Source organism: Rissa tridactyla, chromosome 8 (assembly GCF_028500815.1).
Source record: "Rissa tridactyla isolate bRisTri1 chromosome 8, bRisTri1.patW.cur.20221130, whole genome shotgun sequence".
Classification (NCBI taxonomy): Eukaryota; Metazoa; Chordata; class Aves; order Charadriiformes; family Laridae; genus Rissa; species Rissa tridactyla.
In genome coordinates, this window is record NC_071473.1 from 1,145,272 (window position 1) to 1,173,155 (window position 27,884).

Below are 27,884 nucleotides of genomic sequence, written 5' to 3' on the forward strand. Positions count from 1 at the left end.
CTGAGAAGAGTATTTCTTGGTGACAAGACTAGCAAGGAACAATTTTGGCAGCTAAGGTTCTCATACTAACAAGGAGACATCTTTATTGCTGATATTCCTCTTCCAGTCTCCTCTCTCCAAAAAAAATCTTTACCGTGGCAGTTTCTTAAAACATCCTTAGTGCCTTCTCAGGCATTTAAACCATTTTGTTGCATATTGAAAGCAGGAGTATGGGGAAAGGAAGCAGCTCCCGCTGCTTTTCAAAAGCAGTATGTATAACATCACAGCTGGAAAGAACATGTTTTATGAACTTGATTTATCCCCTCTGCTGTGTGGTATAACTCCTGCTCCCTCACTGCGTGGGCTGCACATGCATTTTTGAGGGCCTCATCCTGGCAGGTCCTGAACAAGGTGCGGAGGAAGGATTTAATTAAAAGCAATTGTTGGTTTGGGGATTGCTGACTCCTGCACATCCTCTGCTGCCTGGCAGGGGGAAGCACTCGGTAGGATGGTAGGAATCACTACAAATATTTCCTCCCCGCTGGTACTTGCAGTACCTAATACGTTATCTCAGAATGACAGTTATAACCCGTGTGAAGCACAACATGAAAATGCCTCGCTTAAGACAGCATGGTCTGTCTGTTCCGTTTCATAACAGCTAGTGGTAGTGGGGGACAAACTGCCATGACTTCCATTTTACGTTGGTTTTTCCTCTCAGTGCATTTTGTTGCCAATTTTAATGGACTGACCACTTCTTCTTTTTTTTTTTTTTTAACGGGCAGCTGCACAGTCCCTGTTCTTAGACTGAGTCCCTCACTGTCCTTTGCTTGTTTTTTGTCACCAGTCCCTGTGTTGGGAAGGTTCATAGGTAACTGAGGCAGAAAAAAACGAGGTATGTGAGCACCTTAAACGATTGAAATCTGTCGGAGTTAGATGTTTGTACTGGGGTTACGTGCTGTCATGCCACTCTAGAAGTAAGCGGGCCGCGGCTGGAGCTGTGTCTCGCTGCTGGCCCAGGCTGCCATTGCCGGCCGACTGCTCCTGCTGCTGCCTCTGCCTGCCACATACTCCAGGGAGGATTAAAAGCCAGGGAAGTTGTTTCCTGTTTCTCATCTTAGAAAATCTGGTTATTGATTTAGATGCCCAAACATTCTAGTCCTGTGAGGAACATTGAATAATGAACTACAAAACCTTGAGTAGCTCTCTGTCCTAATTGTGTGCATTATGTGCAACGTGGTTATTTTTAGGAAGGTAGCACGTACATGATGGTCAGAAGCCCGTTATGGGCGTTACTGTACAAACCCACAGGGAGATGTCCCTGTCCTGCAATTTGAAACTTCTGAGGTGTTTACGAGGTGGGAAGCTTGGTTCGAACAATGGGGGAACTGAAGGACACTCATTAAATCTTTCAGCCAGCGTCGCACCGGCAGCCTGTGGTGGGTCTGGAAAACGCTCTGTCCCCAGTCTTACGCCTGTATCTTACCAGCACGGCTCCTGCCAGCCCTGTGTGCGAACCCCACAGATACACAGCCCACTGACAGGTACTGATTAACAAAAAAAGCTGTTTTGCTTTATGAAGTGTTGGAGTATTTTATCTTTTCATGTCTGTTGTGGTGTCTGTCCTTCTCAGCATGAGCGGGAAAGGGAGCGAGATGATCCAGATAGCAGCGTCCTTATTAATGAGAAGTTCAGCCAAGCATGTGCTGGGTTTTCTGTCACTCTGTGCTGTGGTTATCTGCAGAACAGGAATAGAAAATGAATATCTAATCTTTCAAAAGGGCTTTGGAAGATTACTTCGACCTTTACCCTGCCCCAGCTGAGCTCTGCTTAAATCCTAAAATGATCTAAATAACTTTTGTTTCAAAGCCGGACATTAGTGTACCGTGCTGGAACCACACAAAAGCAGCCAGTAGGAACTAGGCTGGAGAGAGATTTTCACATAAAAACAAAAGTGGAGAATGTTTCAACTTTCTTTTATTCTTTTTCCTAGTGAAGAAAAGTGGAGCTGTGCATGTTGGAACAAACCATCGGGAGTGAGCGAAGGTCAGACGAGGAGGACTGTTCTTTGAATGCTAACAAGAAATGCTAACTTCTAACTCAGTGTGGGCTGAATTCCTTCCCTATGTCATCGGGACTACATGGGCTTCCAAAGAATTACTTGGATTTCGATTTGCACTGAAACTTTTAGGAAAGCGTAAATACATTTTTCAGTAGTCTGGGGGAATTCCGACTAGATTGGCAACAGCTTTAATTAGTGCTGCTGCTGGAACACATTCGGGCACGGTCTCCTAAGGCACCCTTGTTCCTTCAGGACTGTCCTGAAAATATGACCCGAGTTTAGGGTTGGAGAGGATGAGATTGTGCAACCGTGTGCTACTGGCTTGCACACAGTGTCTGACACTGCGTCTCAGACAGACACGTTGCCTGATGGGAAAGAGAAGATGTAAAAGGCCAGTTCCCAAAGAGTGTGCTTTCCTTTGGCGGTGTGGCAAAAGGGTGGGCGAGGCTTATGCGATTGGAGGGATTTTTCTTTAACTTCAGTTTCTACTAGAAAAAATGGCTGCTTTGTGACCATATTTATTAGGTTCAAGCTCATCATTAATTTACCTGTATGTTTCGCTTGAGTCCGGAGAGAGCAGCTGCCTGCCCAGAGGACACTCTCTCCCTTAGGGAGCTGGAAGAAGTTCCCCAGAGGGTGCCACGGATGTTGTAGGGCCTGGTCACAGCTCACGCACCCCCTTGGCAAGTGGGCAGGGCGGCAGGAAGGAGAAGCTGGCTTATTATGGACCAAAATAAGGGTTCGGGAGCGGGCTGTGCACCACTGGCCAATTGCAGTATTTCAGGAAGTTTCTGTGAGATCGGTCTCAGTGGAAGACAAAGTGCCTCTGGCTGCTCCACTTCCCTGGGCAGTGCCACACGGCCTGGTGATATTCCGCAGGGATGGAGGGCGAGCTGACTGTAGTGGGAACTTGATTTGCTTTCATGGGTGTACTTTTGGATTCAAAGCGCTGTCTTTCCTCTTCCCCAAAGGCAGAGTAATGAAAACAACTGCGAGTTACCAGGTATAGGGGAGGCTGGGAATAGTGTTAGGAGTTCTCCCGTCACTGCGCTGCCCTTAGGAGAGAGAAGCGGGAGAGCGCCTGCCACAGCCTTCGAGTGCTCCACGTCACCACGGGAGTCAAAGGCACTTAATACTTTCCAGGAGGTGTTTATGGCATCAATCTCTAGGGCCGTATGGGAACGAGAAAAAGGATCATGTGTGTACCTGTCCTTGCTGTTAATTACCTTGCCATTGTAAAAACCAAAGCAACATAAAATGGCCTTAGGAAATATTTAGACTAGCTGGAACAGAAGGGTAAAGGTTTCTAATCTGCTTTATGACGGATAGTCCCAGCAGTGCTTGGGGGGCGAGCAGGGAGCAGTTCTTTCTCTCTTTGGTTATAATATGGCCAGAAGTTGTTCAGACTGCAAACGAACTGCAAACTTGCAGCACCCCCCCCGCAGGGCAGGGCAGCCCCTCTCCCAGCGGTGCGCAGCACTGCAGCAGCCTCGGGGGGGTCCTGGCGCCGCAGGAGCACCTACGGGCCCCCTGCATGTTTTCCTGACAATAACTGTAAGTCGCGGCTGCTTTTTTCTTTATCATCCATAAAGCTTAATTATTCACAACCAACTTTACTCTAAAGAGCTCTCTCATGTACATTTCAAAAATAGAACATATTTAAATGAACGTGAAATCCTGCTTTTAATTTATACAAGGGTTAGTGCTTCTGCTCCTAAGAGATGTCTTTGAATGGCTGTGAGAAGGTTACCTTGTACCTTCGAACGTATGCCTTCATCTGACAGCTGCTCCCCCCAAGCCACTCTTTCCAGCTCAGTAATTTCAGTGTACAAATAACATGCTATGGAAATATTGTCTTTTTTAAGACTTTTTTTTTTAAATTATTTGATCTTTCCTTTATGTGATGAAATTTCTGTACCTATAGACAAGAACTTCAGGAGCAAAATAATCTTCCCCGTTATGCTGAACTTCTCCAGAGCCCTTGTAGATCTTAAAAAATAATTCCAAATTCTAAAATACGTTAGAAATAAGTATGCAAAGTGCCAGGAACCTGATTTTGAAAATATCTGAGGTCAAGAGGGGAAGGGTCTACAGAGTAACACCAGGCAGCATTTTGCTACTCAGAACTGCTTAAGCGTTCCCAACGCAGAGTGTCAGTCAGTCCCTTTCCTCCGCTACTCTCTTCCATCAGCAGTGCTGTTTTTAACTAATAATCGTCAGAGCCCAGTGATTAAAAAGTCTTTCTTGTGAGCAGTACGAAGACACTACCATCCTTCATGTTACCCCGAGATCATCGGCAGTGATCATCCCTGTAAAAATGTGCACATTTTGTTAAATGCTGTCATTTATTTCAATGCATTTATTGCCATAAAACATCAATGACAGTTTAATTAAGAGCTTAAATTTTTAATACTGCAAAGTAGAAGTATTTATGAAGGAGCTCGTCTGAGGCAGAATATTAAAACAAAACAGGTGTTTTTGCAGAAACACAAATAAAATGTCTAACAGTAAACATTACAAAAATCAATTATTTATCGCGGTTCCTTTCATTCCTATTGAATTGCCTCCCAAAGATTTTGTGTCTAACAAGTCTATGGCTCTGCAATATTGTCTCATCCCACCACTTGGTCTTCCTGTTTGTATCCTGTACTACACCTGGATAGATTATTTGCTTCTTCAGAAAAAAATCTTGGGACCAAACTGAGATGAAGGTTGTAAACTAATGGTTTGAACTCCTGCTAATTGCTCTGTTGGAAGAGGTGCCTTTGCCATTTCCTCCACATGGGCGAATTTTCACTCTTAACGTTAGGATTTCCTCACTGTTGATGACACCAAACCCAGGACCTTTGTTATGAACCCTTTGGTGGCCTGTAAAATGGCCTGATATTTTCTAGCTTTGTCTCATGTTTCCATTGTTCGAGTAAAGTTGGTCTGTCATCTGAGATCCCTTAGGCTTCTTGCCCAGTCCAGCTGGGAGATGTCTAGGAGGCTGGAGTGGGAGGTGGGACTCAGCGTCATTCCTTGGTGAGGCAGGCTTTACCTGGTGCTTCATCACTTCTGAAGCTCTGCTCTGCTCTCCTCTCGTGGTGGCAGATCCTTCAACAATCAGCACTATCTTTAGTTTTATGTCAACATCTAAAAGTTTCTAGGCCTTTGACTTACTGCAATCTGTAGGTTTCCTTCAACTCGGTTCCTTTATGGTGATGTTGTCTTAAAGTTTGCCCCCCACTGCCTCTTTGAAACACCGGGGTTTTATTACAGCAGCTATAAATTACACATTATTTATGGCTTGCCGACATACATTATGGAAAAATTTTGCTGTTGGCTCCTCTGAAAGAACGACTGGGTTGTAACAGGATTCATGTTACAAAATCTCTGCTAGATTTTTGAAGAGAAAAATTGCATTTAATTTTCTTCCAGGTTTCTGATTATCCCCAGACTGATGAGGACAGAGCCCACCTCTGTACTTGGTATTTAGCAGCATAGTGTCATCAGCTGTGCCGAAGTTGTTTGATTCGCAGTAGGTGGCGATAAGGAAAAAATGCAATCATGGTAATTAGCGGGAGGGGTGGAGATGTTTTCATTTCTATAGCTCTGAGAACATATTCCTGGGAAGTCTAAATTTTCCTTGGTGAAAAGAAACGTGATGTAGCAAGAAGATCCACGTTGCTAAAAGTTAGAAAGAGAGGTCAGGCAGGGGTTGTTCCCCTTGTGCAGGGAGGGACTGAGGACCAGGACGAGCTGCCCAGGTGTTTGCAGTCACCTATAAAAAGCTCTGATGAGGGTGGAGAATGCACCTGAGTTGCAGAGAGGGTGTTTTTGTCGCTGTAGGTGAATCTGGCAAGAGGTATTGGGCTGAGACAAGATGTCAGTACCTAGTCCAACTGGAAAATCCTTTTCTAATGTGGAAATCTGCTTTATCGTAGTAGGGATGAACTACCCATCGCTGCCAGCTGTGAGGCAGAAAAGAGAAATGGAGTAACCTTGAGATCGTGCTCATGCGTGCTGTAGTGAAGCCAGCAGAATGGATTACAAGCGTCTGTTTTACAAGAGGTGAGGGTAAAAGAGGAGGCGGCTTGCTTGGGAAGGAAGTAAGAAGTGTGTCTTCCTGCAAAGCTCTTCTGCGTCTTTTTGGATCAAGGGAAGCAGAGTCGTGTGGATGCTGGGACTGGTTGCTCTGCTAAAGGTGAGTGAGTTGCGACTGCTGATGTGATACTCCCCCAGCCTGCGGAGCGGAGGGGAGGGGGGCTGGTGGTGTGGCACAGTTAGGGACTGAGGTTGAACGTTTGAGAAGGAGGAGTTTGCTCACGCCTTGGAACTGCCTGTGAATGGGGCCTTCCTTGAGGATGACCCCTGGCTTGATCGGTAGCTGTTCTTTGTCTTCTGCCCTTTATATAAAGCTAAAAAGCATGAGATTAAATGTTTATCTAAGGGCTTTTCTCCCATGGTTAAACTCTGTGATTTCCTGCCAAACGTTTTCCAAAACGGTAAGACTATGCAGGTAAACTAATCTTTACTGTACCTTTGCACCCGTGGCAGTGTTATTGTTGCAAAACTGAGTGTGCGAGGTAACTATCCCTCTTTCATTGATCTATCATCCTGTTCCACTACAGTCAACTGCCCAGTGATTTTGTTTCTCACTCCAAGCTCCTAAAGGAGCTATTCACATTTTTTCCAGCAACTATTGTTAAACTCGGTGGGTGAACTTGGCTGGCAAAAGTCCCGTTGGTTGCAGTGGAGGCCAGATTCCGCATATTGCTGTTTCTCTGTTAATTAGTGGATTTATGTTTTTCCCCTTTCCAATCTTCACAAACAATCGAAGGAACTGCAGCGGGTGCCTCTCATGGTGTCTGCTGCTTAAGAGAGTGAGGGAACAAATTAAACTGATTAAACCACATTTATTCTTTGTGATGTAAATTTGATGACTTAATTCTAGGAACAAAACGGCAAGCGACTTGGTCTGCCAGCTTTGCCAGTGTTGCAGTGCATGAAAATAATGAGGGCCTCAAATACAGAGGGTTCCAGTGACTCAGACAGTGGAAACAAGTTTGTTGTAGCTCTTTGATTAGAGGCTCAGAACTCTGCGTCTGGTGCTGGCTGTAATACTGATCCTGTCTTCATCTCAAGTTAGCAAAGACATCGGGCTGTGGTTAAGAATCTTGCTGTCTTTGGAGGAGCAGAGCATATTCCCTCTTAATTCTTCCCTCCAGGGAAGTTTTTACGTTAATGCTGTGGACTTTTTCTTTTGCTAAGCTCTCCTTAACTGTCAAATTATAGAAATACTAATCTTTCTCCTGTTCTAGTGCCCAAAACCTTTACTCTCTGGAAGCCACAGAGGATAAGCGGCATGACTCAAAACGCAGGACAAAGCTCTGGTTTTGCTGGTGGGTGGGGGAGGAAGGATAGAAATAGCCCTTGTCCAACTGCTTGGTTAGAAATAAAATACTGCATAGTTTCACCTGAAGTGTTCCCCCTAGCTTTTTTTTACCTATTCATTTTATTCATCTGCTTTAAGTCAGCCAGTAAACTAATGTGGGAAAGCCATGTGCCAGTTCAGAACCATTTATCCTATGGGTAACATGATCAAAACTCCCTCAGGAAGGCATTAACCTTTGTATTGATTCAATCAAAGAGCTTCACCTGATTTCTCAAGTTGCTGTATGCTCAGTGTGAAGGGAGTGCAACTGGACATTATTCATCTTGTAGCAGTGGAATTAATTAAGCAATGTTTTGGTAAGAGTAATACAGCAAAGATGTTCACTCTGATATAACAGGTTATAGTTTTATAATTACAGAATGTTATTCTGATTTTTTTTCTTGCATCTTGCCTTTACCTTTTCAGGTTCAGGATTTATAATACTTATACTGCAAAGTATATCCTCCTTTTCCATCCTTCCCCAATCAGCTGCTGTTTTAAATGCAGCTGGACTTTTAATTACCCATCAGCATCTGCTTGACCAGCCTGAAAAATATTCTTTCTTGTCTTGTGACGTTTTCAATCATGTCTTACTAAATAATCAAATAAAGGAAAGCCTGTTGTGCAATACGAAGTATTGAAGTGATCTCTCTGAGCCGCGTCCGAGCAACACTGCAGGGCGAGCTGCTCACTGGTGTGAATGGGACGGGGGCTGGAATCAATAGGTCAGTAGTACACGCCGTGCTAATGCTGCTGCTGCACCTCCAGCCCCTTGTTCTTAAGGCAAAGGCCTTTGCTGGTTGGTTGAACCTATCGAGTACTATCTTTAGGTAGTACTTTCTCTGTTAAAGAAGACTCGCTTTAGAAATGTTGCGTGCAGTACAAGTAAACTCTTGATGTGGTGTCTGCAGCCCCCCAGCCCTGCGCTCGCACGGCGTCATGGGACCAGTGGGGTGCTCCGGTAACAGAATGGCTATTTCTAACACTTTAACAGCGTAGCATGTCATTGAGCCGTACGTTATAGGATGTATGGCTTCTGCAGAGAGATGGCAGAATCTAATTAGCGAGGAATTATCTAACATACATTGTCTACAGCAATAGATTTACTATGGTAATTCTAAACATAACATCACAGCGATGACTGCAAAGGGCTGCCTTGAACGGAGGAGCTTCCTTTCGGAGAGCTGTGGTTGTTGAGTTTCCATTCGAGTCCCTTGTTTGCACGGTTGGAATATGGCCCCGTGGTGTGGAACAGGTGAGCAGATGCAAGTTCCTAGAAATCTGCTGTCTTCCTTCTGTAAGTTGGGAATTTCTTTATTTTATTTTTTTTTTTCTTTTCAGTCTCCATTGCTCTGCCTGTGTTCTTCTAAAATTGAAGAATGTTCGTAGCCCTGGGGATATTTAGTTATTGTCAGTAGAGTGTGTTCATCATACTTGGTGGGTTTTTTAATGAGGACCTTTTAGAATTAAAAAAAACCCAGCCCCAAACAACCCTCGCTATTGTGTGTGATTTATGGTGTCAGAGGAGCTAATTAAAAATAATAGGGAGGAAACTGCCCAGAAGAGTATAATTAGAATTGAATCCAAATGGAAATCTCAGTTTTGCCCTTTCTTCTACTTTCTCCTGAATTTTGGAGCTCTTATTTGAGCGTTGTGGGATGAAATTTATTTTGTAATATGCCTAAACTAGAACACAGAATCTAGAGTCATCTGAGTGTAGCTTAAGTATAGAACTCTTGTGGCTTGTGTATCTGCGTAATTGCAACCCTTTCAATGTGCCTCTTTGACTATTTGAGTACTTCTTTTTGAAATTACGTACTTAAAAAATACAGTTTTATGGTAGGTTTTGTTATAAGAGAAATCTAAATATTATCTTAGGAAAACTTTCTATTCCTATATCATTAGCAATAGTTGCTCATGATGTTCCTTGTTGCAATTCCCGGATAATTTCACTGTTGTTATTGTACACCTCTTCTGTTCTTCTGCATAAAGTGCAAACAAGTGGTTTGTGGCCTGAAAAGAAGACAAGGTTCTACTCTCTCTACTTACAGTTCTGAGAGTCTATTTTAGATGTTTTAGGAACAGAGAAAACTATATTTAACAATGCTAGTAAAACAAACGGAGAAGCTCCTGGGCACGTAGACAGTATACCACAGGTTATAAATATCTGCCTGAGTTATTTCAGAAGGGAGAACAGCGTGGACTCCTTTGCAGATGAACGAGAAAATTCTTGTGGCCAGTGGTAAATGATCCAGCTGGCATTTTGATTACCTTTGGATGAGAGACTTGCATTGAAGGGTTTTATTGTCGTTTATACAAGCTGTCCAAGTGTTCATGCCACATCCCCATGGAAAACAAAAGATGATGTATATGCAGTTTGGTTCAGATGGGTTTGCTGCTACCATGAATACATGTGCTGGCTTGAAAAGGAGAAGAAACGTTGAATGGTTAGGGTTTAAAAATGTATTACTTAATAGGAATAACGCAAGTGGCTTTTTTTGTCAGTGCAGCGCGAGGCAATAGAGGGTTTTGCAGTTTGCGGCCTTGCCAGTGCTTCCTCCTTTCTTCTAACACTTCCAGTCCTTTCACATTCAAAGATTCAGCAAAGGTGTCCACGAACCCCTCTGCCTCAAAGCCCTGTTGCTCTGGTGGGAGGTCCCCCCACATCCCCAGTGCTTTGCTGACTTTGTGCCCTAGTAAGGTCACTGCTTTGGGTACCACCGCGACCCTTCCCCCACGCTCCTTGCTCTCCATTGCCTTTGTAATCCCCTAAAGGAGCCAAACTTCTCCTCTGAGGCCAACGCCACCAAAGCTTGAATGCAAGTTGCATGGTGAGAGAAAGGGATGGGAAGGGAGGAGGCCATGGCAAGGGAGCAGCCTGCCCAGCTCGCCAGCTCTTGTCGCACAGGGTGTACCGCGCCCTGCACTGAGCCCTCCTCCCAGCACCGTCTCGCTTAGCCTGGTGTTACCAGCCAGGAGCGCAGCGGGGAGGAGAAGTCGGATGGGATTTTGAGTCATACTTGTGCTCCTGCCCTCCTCAGCCCAGAGGAGTGAGCAGCGTGGCTTGTGCGCCCTGTCTTGCTGGAGAGCCAGTGCTGTACCGCAGCGTGCTCTTATTATAAAGCTGAACTTGAAAAATAACTTTTTTTCCATGCATTCGATTGATGTCAGAATGAGCGTAACCTGCCGGCTCCTGAGGACTGTGTACAGTACAGTGTGTTGTCACTTGTCTGTGGGTAACATAATGCTAAAATGCCTGCTGCGCTCTGAGGGAAAACCTGGTGCTTTTCCCCTTGAGCAGGGTGGGGAAGTAATAAAGAGTTTAACCTACCAGTTTGTGACTCTTCCATGCATCCAGAATGTCAGGCCCTCTTGTGTAAGACGTGAGTTATAAAAACCAAGCTTTGTTACCTATAGGTATCTATTAAAAGCCTGTGCTGATAAATCAGCTGTTGGGGTTACGTTGAATTCCATAGCTTCTTCCTCCATCCGCTCTTCCTGAACGCAGCCCCACCACTATCGTCTTGCACTGCCTGTATTTAGAAATCTAGAATAACTGCCAAGGAGGATCTGAAGCATTCATGCTTATTGGCTTTGAGGAAGTGAGGATTTCACTCTTAAATTGCCACTTTATGGTGGTGTGCTCAAAAGCTAGCTGGCCTAGCGTGAAGTTTCGAGTGTGTCTTCCTGGTCCAGCCATGGTGGCTAGCTCTGGCCGTTCTCTGAGTTGAGGAGAGGTCAGGATTTAGTGTGGTGAGTGGCCAGAGCTAATGTCCCTTAGGGGGACAGCGTGCAGTTGAGTACAGCTTTGGGCATGGCTGAGCCCACTACGCGGAGGGAGCTCCCTTGTCCCTGCAGTAGATGACATGGATGCATTGTTAGAAACCACAGCGTGGTGTTTGCATCCCAGAAGTGTTAGTCTAGCTGCTTAAAGGGCTTTTTGGCATAATATCGTAGACTGACCCACTTCCGTACCTCTTTGAGGTAGTCTGCAAAACCACTTCAGGTTCCGGTTCTGTCTTTGAGGAATGTGCAGGTTCTGCTAAGAGCTGGTTCTTACCATATGCGAGGATGGCGTTCTTAGCCATGGATACGGAGCTGAAGGAATTCTAGTAATAGCATTGGGAAATGATGGTGTTCTCTAACTTGGAGGGTGGGTGGATCCAGGGCAACCCTTTCCTATCGTGTGGGATGAAGAACAGGCTTCAGAAGTTGTCACGTGATGGTTCTTCATCAAGCGATGCTGTGTAGTCCATAGGTATGTGGCAGAACAGTATGAATTATCTGTTCTGACCACTCCTTCGTGTTGGTGGGTGACCACCTTGTGTCAGTCACAACTGTTGCACTTCTTTCCCCAAACCTATAGAAACATGAGGTTAAGTGGTATCTTGAAATGTTTTTGTTGTTTTCCAGAACCGTGGATGAGCTGGTATTTAAAAACTAAGATTTTTTTTTTTTTTTTAATAGCCCTGAAGTTCCCAGAAGTGTGTTCAGAATGAAAATTAATCAAGGGTCCTGTGGATGAAATGTTGTATGATCATGTAATTAAAACCATGCATATATAGAGTGGGGCCAAATTGAAGTTGCATGGGCAGTTCTAATTCTGGCAGTTCTGAGTTTTGGAGTGCTTGGCTTAGCAATAAAATGCTGTTTTATTGTAGTTCTTGGATGTAATTGAAAATATACTGGGAGATGAACAAGTGAAGTAGGAAACAACACTGAAGATAATTACAAGCAGATCTTCATTTCAAGCAGAGAAGTTAATCTTCCTTTGGGCTCTCGGGCCTGTTTTAACAGGGTAATTAGCCATAGACCCTGTGGCTTTTGACTCCCAGTCCCAGCTCAAACCTCAGTGTCCTAATAAATGAGGACACAGGACTCTGTGACTGGGAGAGGCTGTCAGAGGCACATGTATTATGCATGTTTGAACCGTAGGGAGAGCAGTCTGAGTTCAGCTGGACTCTGCTTACTTCAGCAAGGACACACGTCCAGCTGGTTGCAGTGAAGCGAGGAGCCACTAAAGCAATTTAGTTCATGTGAATGCGTGAATTATATTAGCCCTCTTTCTTTCCTTTTCCTTTACATTATCTTTCATTTGCAAAAGTATACAGTCACAGCTGAATTCAGCCTGGCAGAGCTGTAAAACTAATTAATTTGATTTCTCCTTTAACTTTTTCCACACTTTGTTTTTGGGTCATCATATTCAGCCCTTCTGTTTCCTCTACTCTAGCTAGATAGGCATTGCCAGAGGTGAGCGACACCTGACTGTCCTTTTGTTATGAATCTGGTGCAGATGATTATTTCTGTCTCCCTCTTGTTCAAAAGCAGGTCCTGCCTTCTAGGAGCAGGCCCTTGATGTTTTTTCGCTTGTTCCTTTCCTTTGCTTTTTAATGCTCAAACACCCTCCCAGTAGAGTCTCCTTCAGAAGACATCTGGGAGGAGATAAGGTCTCTGGCCACTGTTGCTGCTGTAGAAAGGGAGTTCATGGATTTGCGGTAGTAGGGAAGGGTTCTCATCTCTGACAATAGCTCGCTGGCCCATTTCAGATATCAAATCCAGCCCTTTTAAAAACGGGACGGGCCTAACAGTGGGGGGAGATTTGAGTACAGTGGTCCTGGGCTGAACCATGTGTTCATTGGGCCCGATAGCTACGGTCTGTGCTGCCAAGCCCTGCAGGATCACTCCGAAAAATCTATCAGCCTTGGAGTACTGGCATTTTATTTTCTTCTTTTTCTTTTCAAGAATACTTATAATACGAATGGGTAAAGATTAAAAAAAACCCAAAAAACTAAGGATAATTTGTGACATGCATTTCTCCCAGGCGACTGGAAAGGAAGGCTTTTGCCAAGCTAGAAAGATAAACAGTGAATCAAAGTTCTGAAAGTTGAAGGGGCAATCTAATAGGGAAGAGAAAATAAACACTCCTCGGCTTCTCATGGAAGTTAACGTTTTCTCAGGTTTACAGAGTGATGAGTATTTAACATGGGCTGATCCCATTTGTAAGACTCTTGGCATGAGCACGCGATGCAGGGCTTACCCTTAACGCCCGCAGGAAGGGGCTGAAATGGCCGTCCTGGCTCCGCTTCTGCACTGGCTGCCGGAGTGGGGGGAAGTCTGTGCTAAAAGCCTCCCGAAGGAGCTGCTAGTTCTTTGGGAAGATTATTCCCTTTGGCAAAATGTGCATGCATTGAATAATCTACAGCTTGGCCTCATTCTGTTTCCAGTTTTCTGACATACTCGCAGAGAACTCGCTGGGCTGTTCGTTAACGCGTGGGGGTGATGCTGCTCTCAGCCCTGCAGCCACGAGGGTGATACCAAAAAGGGCGCAGCAGAAATACAGGAGCCCACGCATCGTCCTCCCCGCTCTCTCTGAGGAATTTCTCACCCCATGTCTTCTTTCTTAGACATGTCGAATGTTTTGTTCCGTAGGTAGCACACTTCAGCACATCTTTCCCCTGAGAAGCGGTGCCGTACAGCTCTCTCCTCTCGCTGTAGCCACCTAATAGACACAGTTCGAAGCTAAAGAAATATTAAGCTGCTCGTGCATGTGCGTCTGTGTGCTATAAATGGAGGAGGAAGGATTAAAACTTCCCAGAGTCTGGAGGTAGCTAAATCTACTAAATATTTTATGACTGTCTCTTCCATCAATAATTCAAAAAAACTTGAGTCCAAAATGACAAAAATCTCACTTGGACAGCTGTAGCTGCAGGCAGAACAGAAAGGCTTTGAGCCAATTGTGGACTCGGTGCTTTGTTGACTATAAAGGTTGAAGAACACCTGAGGTCCCTGCAGTCATTAAAAGAAAAGAGCAGAGCAAAGCAGAATATTGCTGCAGAAAAGGCAAAGTACGTTTTAACACTCACTGCAATTGTATTGATAGGTGTGAGGGGGCTGAATATCTGCTGCAGCACAAGTAACGCTACCCTGAAACACCGGATTAATTTAGGAATGTTACTGAACATAATTTTATCCTATTTGTGTGTAACGAGATCCCTTAGCCCCTGCTCTCTTAATCGCTGGGCTGGATGCAGAGAGAGGAAGGTAGAACGTGGATTTCTGGCACCTGGAGGACTCGGGTATCGATCCAAGCACACACGATGCCGGCAGGATGGAAGGAGCGGGACTCGGGATGTTACTCCAGCACTGCAGGACTGGCCTCAGGGTGGTCACAGCCATGCCGGGCTGGGCCCCTCATTCTTGGGTTTCCCCAGCCTTTGCTGGAGGATGTAATGTTGTAGCTGGGACTGTCCCAACGCTTGTGGACCTCAAGAGTGGTTTGAGGAGCTCCTCTCTAAACCTTTCGGCCCCCTGTCAGGGAGGCTTCAGATCCATTGCGATGGGGCGATGCTGAAAGTTGAGTGTTTTCTCTCACTGAGAGCTTGAGAAACTGAAATCACAAACTGAACTAACTGGAGCGCGGGTGAAAGCTTTCTGGTCGTGCCAGATGGAGGGGTTTTAAAAGTATTTCAATTTGTTGGGATTTTTTTATGTCTTTGTTCCTTTTAAAAATGATTATTTTTTTTTTTATTTTTGCACTAACATATCAGAGTGAAAAGATGATTTAGGCGAGAAAACAACTCTAGTATTTCAGCAATTTTGAGTGAATTTGGTCTATTTTTCCGGATGGGAAATGTGTCAGAAGTGGCTTTTTTTTGGAAGGAAAATAATGCTTTACCCCATATCTGATAACTTTTGGTGTGGGATGCGGTTGTCCTGCACCTCTTCAAATTCAGGAGAGATTTTCTTCAATCCTTTTGTTATTCTCGGGAGGATGTATTCTTGGGTTCTCACTTTTCTTCAGAAAAAGAACAGAAGGTATTTCAAATGAAGGAGCAAAGGGCTAGTTTTATTAGTTGGTGAAATGTTTGTAGGTGTATGGAAGGACATGTCGATCACGTCTTTGCTTTTCGCCTGCTACTATTTGGGCTCTCAAATAGTATGAATGTAGTCCCGTGCTCATAGAAATTGATAGATTTCTTTCTAGAATATCTAATTGACCTTCTTGTTTTGTTCTTTCTCGTGTTATGGGGGTCAGAAATCCTTAGCTTATTTCTGGTGAGGCTAGCACGCTCTCTTCCCCTCACAAGGGAAGGTGCTAAAGCCACCTTGACAGTAAGGGTCTGTTGCCTGTAGTCTCAGAGAAGCGCCACTTGTTCACATGCCTCATCTGATTCAGGAATATTATTGCTGAGAGCTTGAGAAACCACCATGAGAGACTGAACGAAGGCTAGGAAGAGGAAGAGATTACTAAAGGGCCATTAGTAGCTAAGGATACACGGTGTTTTTCTGTTAAGAACCTGACCAGTCTTCAGTCCTTGTAGGCTCAAAGATGAAAGTATTTGACTTATAAACCCAACTCTGTTCTCTGAAACTTGGTATTGACAGATGCAAATTTAACTTCCATCTGGAACTGGTTCATGAGTTGGCCCTAAAAATCCTCAGGCTATAAATTCAAGAATCTCTTCCTTCACATTTCCTCTATTTCTAGAATTTCAAATGAACCTAGTGCCCAAAAGAGCAGAATACTCGGTTCACAGCTCTGGTCCTCATAATCACAAATCGTTCGTGCAATACTTCTGGCTGAAGTGAGCAGATCATAAAAGCCTTGTCTCATGAAATTTTCAGACCAAGTTTTATACTGCTACACAGTTCAGAGCAAAAATTTTTCTTTTCTTGAATTCTTATCTGAACTTCCTTGATACAAAGGTTTTTACTGACTACAAAACAGCAAATCTCCAATGTATATGTGAGCAATTCTGTTAAATTTAAACACCAATGAACTCACCCAGGTGAATAACCCTGAAAGCTCAGTCCTTTTAAAGTGCGCAGGTAAAATTCTGATTGTTTCTCAGAGCTCTGTTTGAAGTCAGCGATGCTTCAGAGAGCAGAGGGTGAAATCTTGGTTGGACACGATTGACGTTTCAATGCCATGTATTGTCTAACTTCTTCCAGTAGCTTCACACAAAGCCCCTAGAAATAATTGGATCCGTCCTTAGGTGAGTAGGGCATAGGCCCGAGACCCAGGTTCTTGCTCTGCTTCAGGCTGGGGGTGAGTTCAGATTGTTCTCCTGCTTCTGGGACCTGGCCCCAGCCCTGCGGGGTCCCTTGGGCTCTCAGAAAGATGTGGTGCCTGTGAAAAGGGCAGGATCTTGCCAGGGTGTCGTCCCTGGTACCCTGAGGCCAACTGACCCTGGAGGGTTTTATGTAAGATTAAAAAATAATATGTTTAAAAAACACAAATCGTCAAAACTTCCTCTTTAGTATACTGTAGATTAAGGCCTTTACTCCTGCTGGCATAGTGCTAGCTTTAAGTAAATCTATGTTATGCGAGTAGTTGATGCAAATAGCTAGTTTAATGTGAAACATTTTCCTTTAAGCAACATGGCTAAGGATGCAAGTGGTGTGTTTCCTTTAATGTGTTGTGGCTGCATTATATATTTCACTTACATTTTAATGTAATGATAGGTACAAATTGCTCACATTTGGTCTTATGAAGCCCTGAAAAGTTATGTCTCGTGAGTCAGCATGTAATTTCCTTCTGCACAAATTGCAGAATTATGCATTGAAGCTAAGTACATTGAATAATGGCAATTTACAATTGAATTCCTATGGATCTACATATTACAATCACATTAATGTCAAAGGAATCCACAATATTGTCAAATAGGTTAATAATGGTTACTGTTAGCACGGAGGATACCAGTGGAATTAATAATGATTAGCCACTTACTTTAAATGTATGCAAAATTATGCAGCTACCTTGAAATTATGAAAATTACAGAAATGTCAGGAAAGTAAAGGCTGGAAAGTGAACTGAATGTCTCCGTTAGGAAGGGTTACCCACACACAACTCCGGGCTTTCCTAGGGAGCTCTCTTTGCGTCTGAAAGCTGCTGGAAGTTTGTCGCTCGTGGAACTGTAGAATTTTTCCTGCTTTCCGATGTACTTCTTGTCACTTGGGCTTGCCATTCTGGTGTCAGCTCCGTTCCTCTTTCTCACGCCTTTCTCGCAACCCCCGATGCCGGAGTCACGCACTCATTGATGTGTACCAGCCGGACAGCCCCTCTTCATCAGGCCTTCTCTGTGAAGGCCACTGCTCACGAGGTCCTGTAAGAGACTCCCAGTGACGTTCAGCTGGCTTGTAAATAACCTGGCTGTCTTCATCCTAATCTTTCCCAAAATACAGTCTGTCCATGGGAAGCTCCAGAGGTAGGCAACCAAAACCAGATGTTGAGAAATTGGTGCTACTTGGAGATGAAATCCAGACACAACACGCTTTTTGCTCTGTGATGTCAACTGGGGAGCTTTGAGCGCAGGCTCCTTCCGGTGCCGTTCCCCTTGGTGTGCGCAGCCCAGAGCTCCCGGCCCAGGAGGAATGGTCCCTTCTGCTCTGCACTGGGATGGGGCCACGGGGGTCTCGGTGCAGAGGTGACTGCAGCCTCAGTTCCTCAATTAAACACCGTTAATCGAGCTAGTGCAGGATGTATTCGGCCTCACAACCATCTTGGAGGACAAGGACCTGTCCTTTTGGTTTGTGGCCAGGAGAGAAGCGGAGCCCAAGCAAGGAGAACTTCGTTAGCTCTGACGTGCGGAGCTGCAGCTTCCGACAGCGTTAGTTCAGCTCATTGGGCTCCTCCGTCTGAGCGCTCCCTCCGTGTCCGTGCACTGCACTAGAAACGCGGACGTGTTACAGCTCCTGTGCGCTGGCTGGCGAGCCCCGTTAGGCCTGTGCTGAGCAGGGACCGCAAACGGCACGTTCTGGAGGGCAATCAATGGCACTACAAACGGACGGGGCCTGTCATTTGTACGGGCATTAATATTTAACTGTCCTTTTTCACAGGCTATTACCACTTGAATTTGTAGGATGTCGAAGATTGCCTGCTTCGGATGAAACATAGATTTGATCCTGGCAGACTTGAAAGGTGCTCAGATTTTATTTTCTGGATCAAAATACATATCGTGTATTTGTGACACGTTTACAGCCAGGAAGCGTTCAGCCCTGGCCCTCAGCTGCGGGCGTTGTGTTCCCCTCTCTCCCATGAGCCGGGGGAAGACGCAGCCTCATACAGAAGCGTGGAGGGTTTTGGTGTGTTTTTGTTTTACCCTCCTGCTCAGCAACAGTTAACGGCATTTGAGCTGTAGGAGCAGGCATTGATGTTTTGGTCAAAGGAGGAACTGATTGTGCTAATTGTTTCAGCCTGGTCAGAGCAGGCGCTCGCATCCTGCTTGTATTCCTGTGCAAGAATGCCTTGCCGCCAAAGGTTGAAAAAAAAAATAATTTAAAAAATCATGATTTTGTGAAATAGGAAAAAGAATTAATCCATGACACCACCTGGTCTCTGTATAAGCAAATGGCTAATAAGCCAGTTCCAGAAAGCAGCTGGTTTGCTGTCCTCACCAGAAAAACAAAAGCATGCTTAAGCTTTGATTTAGGACAACCTTTTGATGAACGGGATCAGTATAAGGAAAAATATTCTTCTAGTCAATTTGCACATTTTATGGGGATCTGTCTAGAAGGTGGCTGTTACAGGAAGATAAGGATTCTAATTTTGTAATTGAGTGCACTCTGAAAAGACAATTAGGAGCTAATGTGATAAGTAATTGTAAATTATAACAGCAGAAGAAACCTGATTCACAGCACTCTGAAAACTGTATTTGTGTATTCAAATGATGCATCTGTACTTTTATTTCCCCTGCATGTACATTTTATTTAATAAAGCTAGAAAAAGATTTCTGTACAGTTTTGATTTAAAAAACAGGAATCCAAAAATGCTGGAATGCAGATGCATCTCAGCCTTGTGCTAATCCCAGTGCAGTACTGGAACACTCCTAGGTAGGAGAATAATTTGGCAGTTCTGCCGCTTATAAAGAGTGATAGGGGTATGGTGCCTGGTGTCCCTGCTCCTCGGGGTTTCACAGGATTTGATCTGTGTCTCTTTGTCGGGGATAAATGCCCAAGTCAGTGGAGAGCAGGAGGAAGTTTTAGAGCCTTTGTGACGGCAAGAGAACGGCAGCGGGGTCCGGCTGTGTAAATCCTTGTGGTGGTGGTTACAGTAACGGCTCCGGCACTGCGGGGCTGGAGCCTGGGGCTGAGGGAAGACGCTGCTTTGTTGACGGTGCTGTCTTATTGCTTGGCAGAGATGCGCGCAGTTCCTTCATGCCCTCTCTGGTTTTTGCCTGGCTGTAGGCTTTCCGCACAGTATGGCTTCTATTTCTGATCATTAAAGTGGGGATAATATTTTTACACTGCCAGGGAAACGCTGTGATTTTTTTTTTAGGGAGGCGAGTGCTCTGTGCCCATGGGCCGGGTGTCCTGGCTGCCCTGCGCCGCCTGGCTCTAACGGGGTCTGCACCGTCCCCACTGAGGGGTCTGTCCTGGAAGATGTCGGTGACAAACACCTCATCACACTTACGGCTCCAGGCGGATTAAAACCCTTCCAAGAGCCCTCTGTCAAACATGGCTAGAGCAGGCACTGTTTGAGTTTTGGGTAGATGCTTGTGAGCTCTTCATGCACTCCGCTCTGATTGTTTAAATTTTTTTTTTTTAATTCTGCTTAATTCTATGAACAAACTACTTGAGTATCTTCTTCCAAGGATTTTAACATAAGTAATAAAATGGTTCAAAGGAACTGAAAGTTTATTATTAAAAAAAAGAAAAGCAAGGGTCCTGCTTTCTTACCCTCCTAAGCCTCCTCATGCGTCTCTGCTCCCAAGGTCCCATGCTAAGGAATTCACTGAAAAATTATCTAAGAATTTTTGGGTGGGAGTTGAGGGACAGGGTTGAGCAGAATTCTAAAGATTTCCTGTAATACCTGGCGGAGCCAACTTTCGTCTGCGTCCCAGACCGCAGTGTCCCCCAGGCAAGGTGCCCCTGGGCGGGTGTCTGCTCCCCTGCCCGGGGGTTCCCGCTCAGCCCCAGCCCGGACCCCCCTGGGGACCCCTGGAGCGCTCTTCCTCTAACGTAGGGTGCACCTCTGCGTGCGCGTTCTTAAAGCACTTTTTGTCTTCTTGGGGCCCTTTAGCTAAGGATCCTTCCTGGGCCTTTGTCTGTGCTGTTGCTAACCTCATTTAAAGGAAATCTAGGTGTGTTTTTAAAAAAAAAAAAAAAAAAAAAATTCAATGCTTTATTATGCTGACCTTAATCAGCTCAATGTGACTTCATTCTGGGTATCGTATTATTTTTTTATTTCCTTGGATTTTATTCTAGTTTAATTGGCAATCTGTCCTTCATGAAGTAAAGCTATTGGAATTTTTTCGAGTTTAGGGATAACAGATATTTTGAATTCTTGTTCTAGAGGGACACTTTTGAAAACCAACACTGTTTTCCACATGTTCCCATAACTGGAGTTAACAGAGTTTTTGTATGTAATCCTTAAATCTGTAAAAGTAACCAGTTCTATATAGCTCGTTGAAATATCTCTTCTTTGATCCTTGTGATAGAAACAGTTCCCTAAGATTCTGGTGGCAGCAACAACTGCTCAACTGAAGAAAGCAGAGTGTTCTTACTTTCCCTTATTAATGCTACAGCCTTTTCCTCAGAGTATTAATAAAAATACTTTTTGAAGTGTCTGATTATGTAATTAATAATTAGTTATTTTAGTCACAGCAATTAATAATTTTAGCTATATAAGTGAAAGACCGTGTAAATGAAATGAAATACTTATGTGAATGACTTCCTAATGTTAGATTTAGGAAAGGGCCGTAAGAAACGATCCTTGTCCGTTGGAAAGAACCAGTACAATTGCTCTGCAGTTGCCCCGTACTCGCAGCCAAGTCGTAGTACTGAAGTCTGAAATTCATTTTAGAAAACTACCCCGTTCTCGGGTAGGGAGGAGGGGAAACTGTGATTAGTTTATCACTGCTGAAATCAGCCTAGTGCGTAAATCAATCAAAGCTGTCCTATCACTGCTCTCGATTTCCCCAGCCTGTAGACTCAGAACTGCTTCAGATACAGCAGTGCCAACTTAGCAGGTGCTAAACCTACAGTAATTTCGTGTATCAGCATTTTTTCACTTGATACTAAAACTTCAACAGTAGTGGAAGCTGCTAGTACTCGGAGACTTTAGTGCCGCCATAAAACCAGCATTGTAGGAAAATAGCCTTAAGCTGAGAATGGATGAGAGGTTTCGAAGGTGTTCTGCTGTACCTCCAAACAGAGCCAGGGTGGGAGAGCTGAACACAATCCCCAGTGTTACCATTCTCTTGACTGTTGTTGATAGACGGTGAAGGACCGTGTTGCGATGTAGTTGAAAATACGCTGCTGTGGTGCAATTTGTCATATAAAGCCAAACTTCCTGGGTATTGCGTATAGTTCTCTATTCAAAGCTCACTAAACTGGTATTTACTGGCAGTAACTGTCCTCATACCAGGTGGCTTTCTCCCAGCTTGCATCACTTGTCCTCGTGCCTGCATGTTATCTTCTGGTAAATGTGCACTACGATGGAAATAAGGCAAAGAAAAACCAGAGCAGGAAAGCTTCTTTTGCTAAAAAGAACTTAAAGTTACAGGCAGGCTTGACTAAAAGAAATCAGTAGTTTTGAAGGCTTCTGAAATCTGTCAGTGATTTACCAAGCTGCGGACCGTTAACCCTGACTTTGGTTATTTCTTGATCTGACCTCAAGGTGCTTCACAGGTGACAAACTTCTCTTGTGTAGCCTGGCGGTCCCGTTCCTGTGGCTGCTGCGGAGGGCCCCAGCCAGCCAGGCAGGAACTCAGCAGGAATTTGGGTGGGCTTTGCAGCCCGCCCTGGGCGGCAGGAAAGGAATAAATGCCTGTATTCCAAACGTGCAGTTGGCAGGTTAGGTGTAGGATGCAAAGCAGGTAAAAAGCTGTTGTCATCTTGCAAAGAGCAGTGGTATTGAACAACATAAATGCTGTGTTGCTCTGGAAATCAGATTTAAGTTTAGATTATTGCTATTGGAGTCTATCTTCTTGATTTCTCTAGGAATGCTCAGATTTTTCTATTAAAGGTCACTGATTCCGTCAAATATAAATCCTGACCTCATAAAAGGTCAGATCAAACCAGGCGCTAAGTGGAGATGTCAGATATCTGTACTTACACTTCATCTGATATCCCTCATTTCTGTTGTTATTGTATAATGTCCTAATTGAAAATAGGTTTGGGGTTAGTCTCATTGCTCTGCCCTGACCACTGAAGTCAATGCCCTCGGGTTTGGTGTGCAGCTCTGTGGATTCAGGGAAGCAGCAGTGGGGGTTTCTCTGGGGGGACGTTGGGGTTCAGGCTTCTGGGAAGAGCGTAAGAGGCTGCTGCGAGCGCGAGGTCTGCTGCTGCAGGCAGGGGCGCCGGCCAGCAGCAACAAACTGCAGCCTGGGTCACATCACCATCTTCTGTTAAGAGATGATGTGGTTCTTGGTTTAAAAAAAAAATTTAAAAAGTAGAATGTGCAAAAGTCAACAACCGGTGTGCCACGATGAAAGCAGGTCGCGAGCCCCCAGTCGCACTGTGCAGCGGCAGCCGCAGCACTAACGGCGTGTGCCAACAGCGGCGTTTCTCTCTGACCGGGCGGTTTTTAGGAAGAGGGTAAAGGGGAAGTGGTTTTGATCAGTCAGCGGGTTAGGAGGTAAGGGGTCATTCTGAAAGAACAACTGCAGCACCCCTTCGCAACACAACCTGTATAAATAATTTTTGGGAAAATCCGAGTTTGTAGGAATACGACCAGAACAACAATTCCTAGCTATATGAGGGAGCATATTAGCAAATAAGTACGGTGAGAACAGTATTAAGCTGCTGTCTGCTACATAACTCCGCGTTGTTGGATTAGGTGTTTCAGGAAGCTTTTAAAAAACGGTGGGGCAGGTTTTGAAGCCCTTATCCTCTCTGCAGGTAATGGAAGTACCCAATCCACTGCAGGGGAGCTGAAGGCAGAGCTGGTCAATACCATATTTACATACTTGAATCTCCCACTACAGGCCCAGACCGAAATTCAAGTACGTGAATCCCTAGAATTTTTGATACCTAAGTAAAAATGCAATACGGAGCCCACATTTGCAATAACGAAGATCTGGTTGCCGCTGCTTTGAAGACTTCTGCATGTGTTTGCATGTATGAGCCCGTCGCAGCACTAAGGTTTTAGGCGTCCCCTTTAAAAATGGGGACAGATTTGTGTGTGTTAAATGATTGCCATCGAGTTGCTGCAATGGAAACCATCTGAGTCTTGGTGACAATTTCTGAGTAGCAAAGTACAAGTTCGCCGTGCTCTCCTGGAGCTGGAGGCAGACTGACAGTGGTAGGAACGGTGCTGTTCTTAATTGCATCATAGTTATAGGCACCAATCTGAACCAGAGGAATTAATATCTATCAGTCTCGCCTGAACTGGAAGACAATTTAAAAAAACCGTAAAAATAAAATCTTTCAACACGTTGTTCCCGAATGCTGTCCACATTCCTGCTGCTGTGGAAATTGCTGTGTGTACCTGAAAGCCGGGGCCATCACCTACTGCTTTGCTCAGATGCTTTTGACTAATGCTACTTTATGAACCTCATCGAGGAGCACTTTGCTATTAACACCTCCCTTGGCTGTAGAGTGATTTAATTACATTCAATTAAACATCTCTTGCTCAAAAAGAAAAAAAAAAAAATAATCAAGATTTATTTCATTGAGAAGAATTGCAAATGTCATCTAAAAATAGTGCTGAATCAGATTCCTCGGGGACATTCATTTCATTCAGAGGAGCTCTCTGGGTTACAGGCATATTGTTTATTAGACAATAATAGCTCTGTTATTTCTTTCTCAAGCAGGTAAAAGCCTTTTGGCAATTTTACACTGCTGAAATTCCTGTCACGTTCAGAACCTCTTACAGGAATCTAAAACGTCAGTGTGAGATTAAGCATTAAAATTTAAAAGGTTTTAGGTTTTGTGAGACACTGCAAACCATGATTCCAGTGAAAATATATATATTATTGCACCATGTGTAATACAGTATATTACATATGTGTGTGTATGTATATACACATGCGTATATGCATTCACAAGGAATACACAACTCTTGTGAAAATTTATATAAATATATATAATAAAAAATCATGGCTGGGGGTTGGCTGATTCCCATGTTCTTTTCTCATGCTCAAATGCCTAAACCTATTGAACTACCCAGTTACTAGGAAACTTTTATTCTTTCCTATGGAAAGAATTGCCGGAGACTTACCAGTAGGAATATGAAGCAGCACAAATTACCTTCAGCCTCCCTCAAGTCCGTGATGTACCGTTTGGTCGGGGTTTGTGCTCCCGGGGGACGCGCGCTGTGGATGGCGCAGGCTGAGGTCCCCGCTGCGTGGTGCCTTCCACCCGTTTCTCTTGCAGCTTTCACACGCCGAGATTCACTGTCGAGCCAACAAAACCTGCCAGTGTGCTCATTACCCGAACCGGGAGCTAGCTGATGCAGAAGGTAGTGGAATTCTGGGTACATTAGACACTGAGGAGAATCTAAATTCCCACCCCCAGCAAAAAAAATCAAAACCCAAACAAAAACCAAACCAAAACAAAAAAACCAACCAAAACCAACATCAAACCCCAAACAAATCTTTTTCCTTTGGAATTCAACGAAGGGGTTTATGTTTCTAATGGCTTTAATTACAATGATGGTTTCTCAGGATGTTTAACAGGTACTGTCGGTCTCCCATCCAATAATTAGCTGTCTGCTACGCCTCAGACAGCACGCTTTTTCTTGCTGTTCCCCTGTTGTTAGCGATATTGCGTAATGGAAACGCAAAGCCCGTTTCACCAAGCTGGGAGTCCTCTCTGATGTGGGGTCTTCTGTGTCCTGTCGGTTCTCCTCAGAGAAGGGTGCCAGGCTGGTGGCCCTCAGGGCTGCTGCGCTGGTGGGAGCGTGGGGGGGCTCTCCTGGGCAAAACCATGAGTCTGTGCACCTGTCACGACCCTGCCGTCGGAACAGAAGGGACACGCGGTCGGGAAGACTGGGCCGTTGGCAAGCTGCTTATGAAAAGCAGTGGCAGACGTTACGGATGGATCTTTGAAAATGAATCGCTTGCTTTTGTTTTTTCTTCTTTTGTTTTATCCTTTAATCTGCACTTGGAGAAAGCTTCTCTAGTTTTTAGTAGACCTCTTTAAAGAAAAGTTTATTGTTCTGTTAAACTGGTTACATTTCCTTTCAACTAACATGCTGGGGTTTTTTTTTAAAAAAAAAAAGGTGAATATTCCATGTTACGACACTGTGGTGGATCATTCTGTTTTTGAATATTCTTTCTCTTTTGTTACAGATGTAAGCTCCTGATGCTGTAGGCCTCTGTAAATCTAAAAAATAGATTTATACCAGAAAACATATGAATGCCATGAATATAATGCATTGTAATTGTTGTGAGGCTAGTATTTAGCAACGCTGACTGTAATCTATGTTCCTGCAGTGTACATAGCCATACAAAATGCTAAATATAATGGCATGATGGGACTGATAAACATGTAGGCACACTACTTATGATAATGCTTCATAATTACTGTCTTTTAGTCTTTTCTTAGTTCGAAGACAGGATTTTGTGGCCAGTAGTTTGCAATTGCTGGTTTGGCTGAGAGGGAGCGAGAGGGTCAGCGGTGTGGTGGTGCCAGCGGTGTGGAGAGCAGAGGGACTCCAGGAGCTGGGGCTGTGGCATGGGAGAGCGCTTCCCGAAACAGCCCTCTTCAGACATTAGCTGAACAGATTTATGTGACGATGCCTCTGGTAATAACGCCAGCGCCTGCCGAGTGGTGAGTCCTGACTGTGTGTGATGTGCACTCTCTGACGGTTGAGGAGGTCTGGGAGGCTCCTGATCGCGGGTCTGGTTTTGAAATGTTGCTTTTGATGTATTGAACTGAAGTCAGAAAGCGTGATCGCTCCTGCCTTGCTCAAGGATTCAATTACTCGAGACCTGATTCAAGATGCACTTGTGAAACAACTTGCTGATGCTTAATGGCAAATGCTTTCAGTTACGCGGCTCACAGCATAGAATTTTGTGAGAAGTTTTCTTTTACAAAAGTTATGTGCCCAGACTGGCTTTCTTGACTATAAGATGTTTTCAAAACACATAATTACAATTTACCATGATGAGTTGAATTTATTTTTGCCTCTAAGTTTAAAAAAAAAAAAAAAAAAAATTACTACCCTGGGAAAATATGCCAAGTTTTTCTCCATTTTTGAGGAGATGCATCCCTAGTATGTAAAGCCAGCTGGAGAATAAGAAGCCTTTCAATTCTGTGCTGAGCCCTGGGGCTGTCATTTTTTTTAATAAGACAAGATGTTAATAGTATTGATTGGTTTTACACATTTTCAAGCTCCGCTAAAACAATAACAACTGGTGCAACTACACATTTCCAAAGTTGTAAATGTTTTCTACTGAATTTCTTTTTTGGAAAGAATTGCTTCCCCGTGTACTGTAGAATTAAGAACAGGGTCTAACTATTTTCAGAATGTGGTGGACTGGAGGCAGTCATTTGGAGGAAAAAGGGAGAAGAGAATCAAAAGAATGTCTAAGTTTTCACTTTTAAAAGGCAAGTTTTGTGTTTCCAAATGCGACGTTTTGCCCCGTCAGGGCTCGTGGCAGCCGGTGCGGTTGCAGTGAGAGAAGAGCCCTCCAGGAGGTCACCTCTCCTTCTCCTCGGTGGCCCCCACCCTGGGCAGGAAGGCGCTGGAGGTCTGAGCAGCTGCAGGAGAGGGAGGAGCATCTCTGTCCCTTCCAGGCCCAGAGTCCCTGGGGGACCTAGAGAAGGGTGTCCTGGGTGTTACCTACTGCTGAGATCCGGCACGGGGAGACTGGGGGATTGGTCTCTTAAAGGAGCAGTTTTATTAAAGCGTCATTAAAGTACTCCTATTAAAGGGATTAGTCGTATTTCTGTTGACTTTAACAAAAGCATGATGGAGTACTGGAAGAGGGAACTGCGACCCCGGTCGTTGCTGCCCTTGGTCTATCTAGGCACAGCACTCATCCTGCTCGCCCTTCTCCCTTGCTCTGTAACGGGGCGGAATTAAAGAAAGTTGAAGTAGCTTTAAAGGAGTGAAAAATAAGTTTCTATGAAAGTCAAAGTGGTAAGATTTTATTTATTGTCTGTTTATTTCTTTTAAAAAAGCACTAGAGATTAAATTTCTCTGAAAGGTATCATGAAGATACTCCACTGGGCATGGGGACCGAGCTGGGTTGGAGTTCAATACCGAGCTGCGAGCTGGCAGCGCTGTAGGGGCCCGCGTGTGAGCTGGGGGGGGTGTCACAGGAAAGCCCTCTGCTCTCTTACTTTCAAGACCACACAGCTGAAGTTTCATGGAAAAATATTTTCAGTGCGATGTGAATTTCAGCGCCCTGTGATTCCTGTGACCACTCTGAGAGTGTCTGTGTAGCTTGGCTCAAGCTGTTGTTTGCCGTGTTTTTCTATTCCCACTGAGCGAGGAGGAGAGTCACCGGGGGCCAGGAGGGGATCGGGATGTAGCAG

The 27,884-nt window shown here is 44.5% G+C and overlaps 1 long non-coding RNA gene across 1 annotated transcript in view; it reads left to right on the top strand.

Annotated features, from left to right (window-relative positions):
* The first annotated feature begins 5,979 nt into the window (after positions 1 to 5,979).
* Positions 5,980 to 27,884, top strand: part of LOC128914344 (uncharacterized) — a 125,892-nt gene continuing 103,987 nt past the window's right edge. Inside the window, exon 1 of the long non-coding RNA XR_008468245.1 lies at positions 5,980 to 6,224. This is a non-coding gene — a long non-coding RNA (uncharacterized LOC128914344). The remainder of the gene's footprint in view (positions 6,225 to 27,884) is intronic.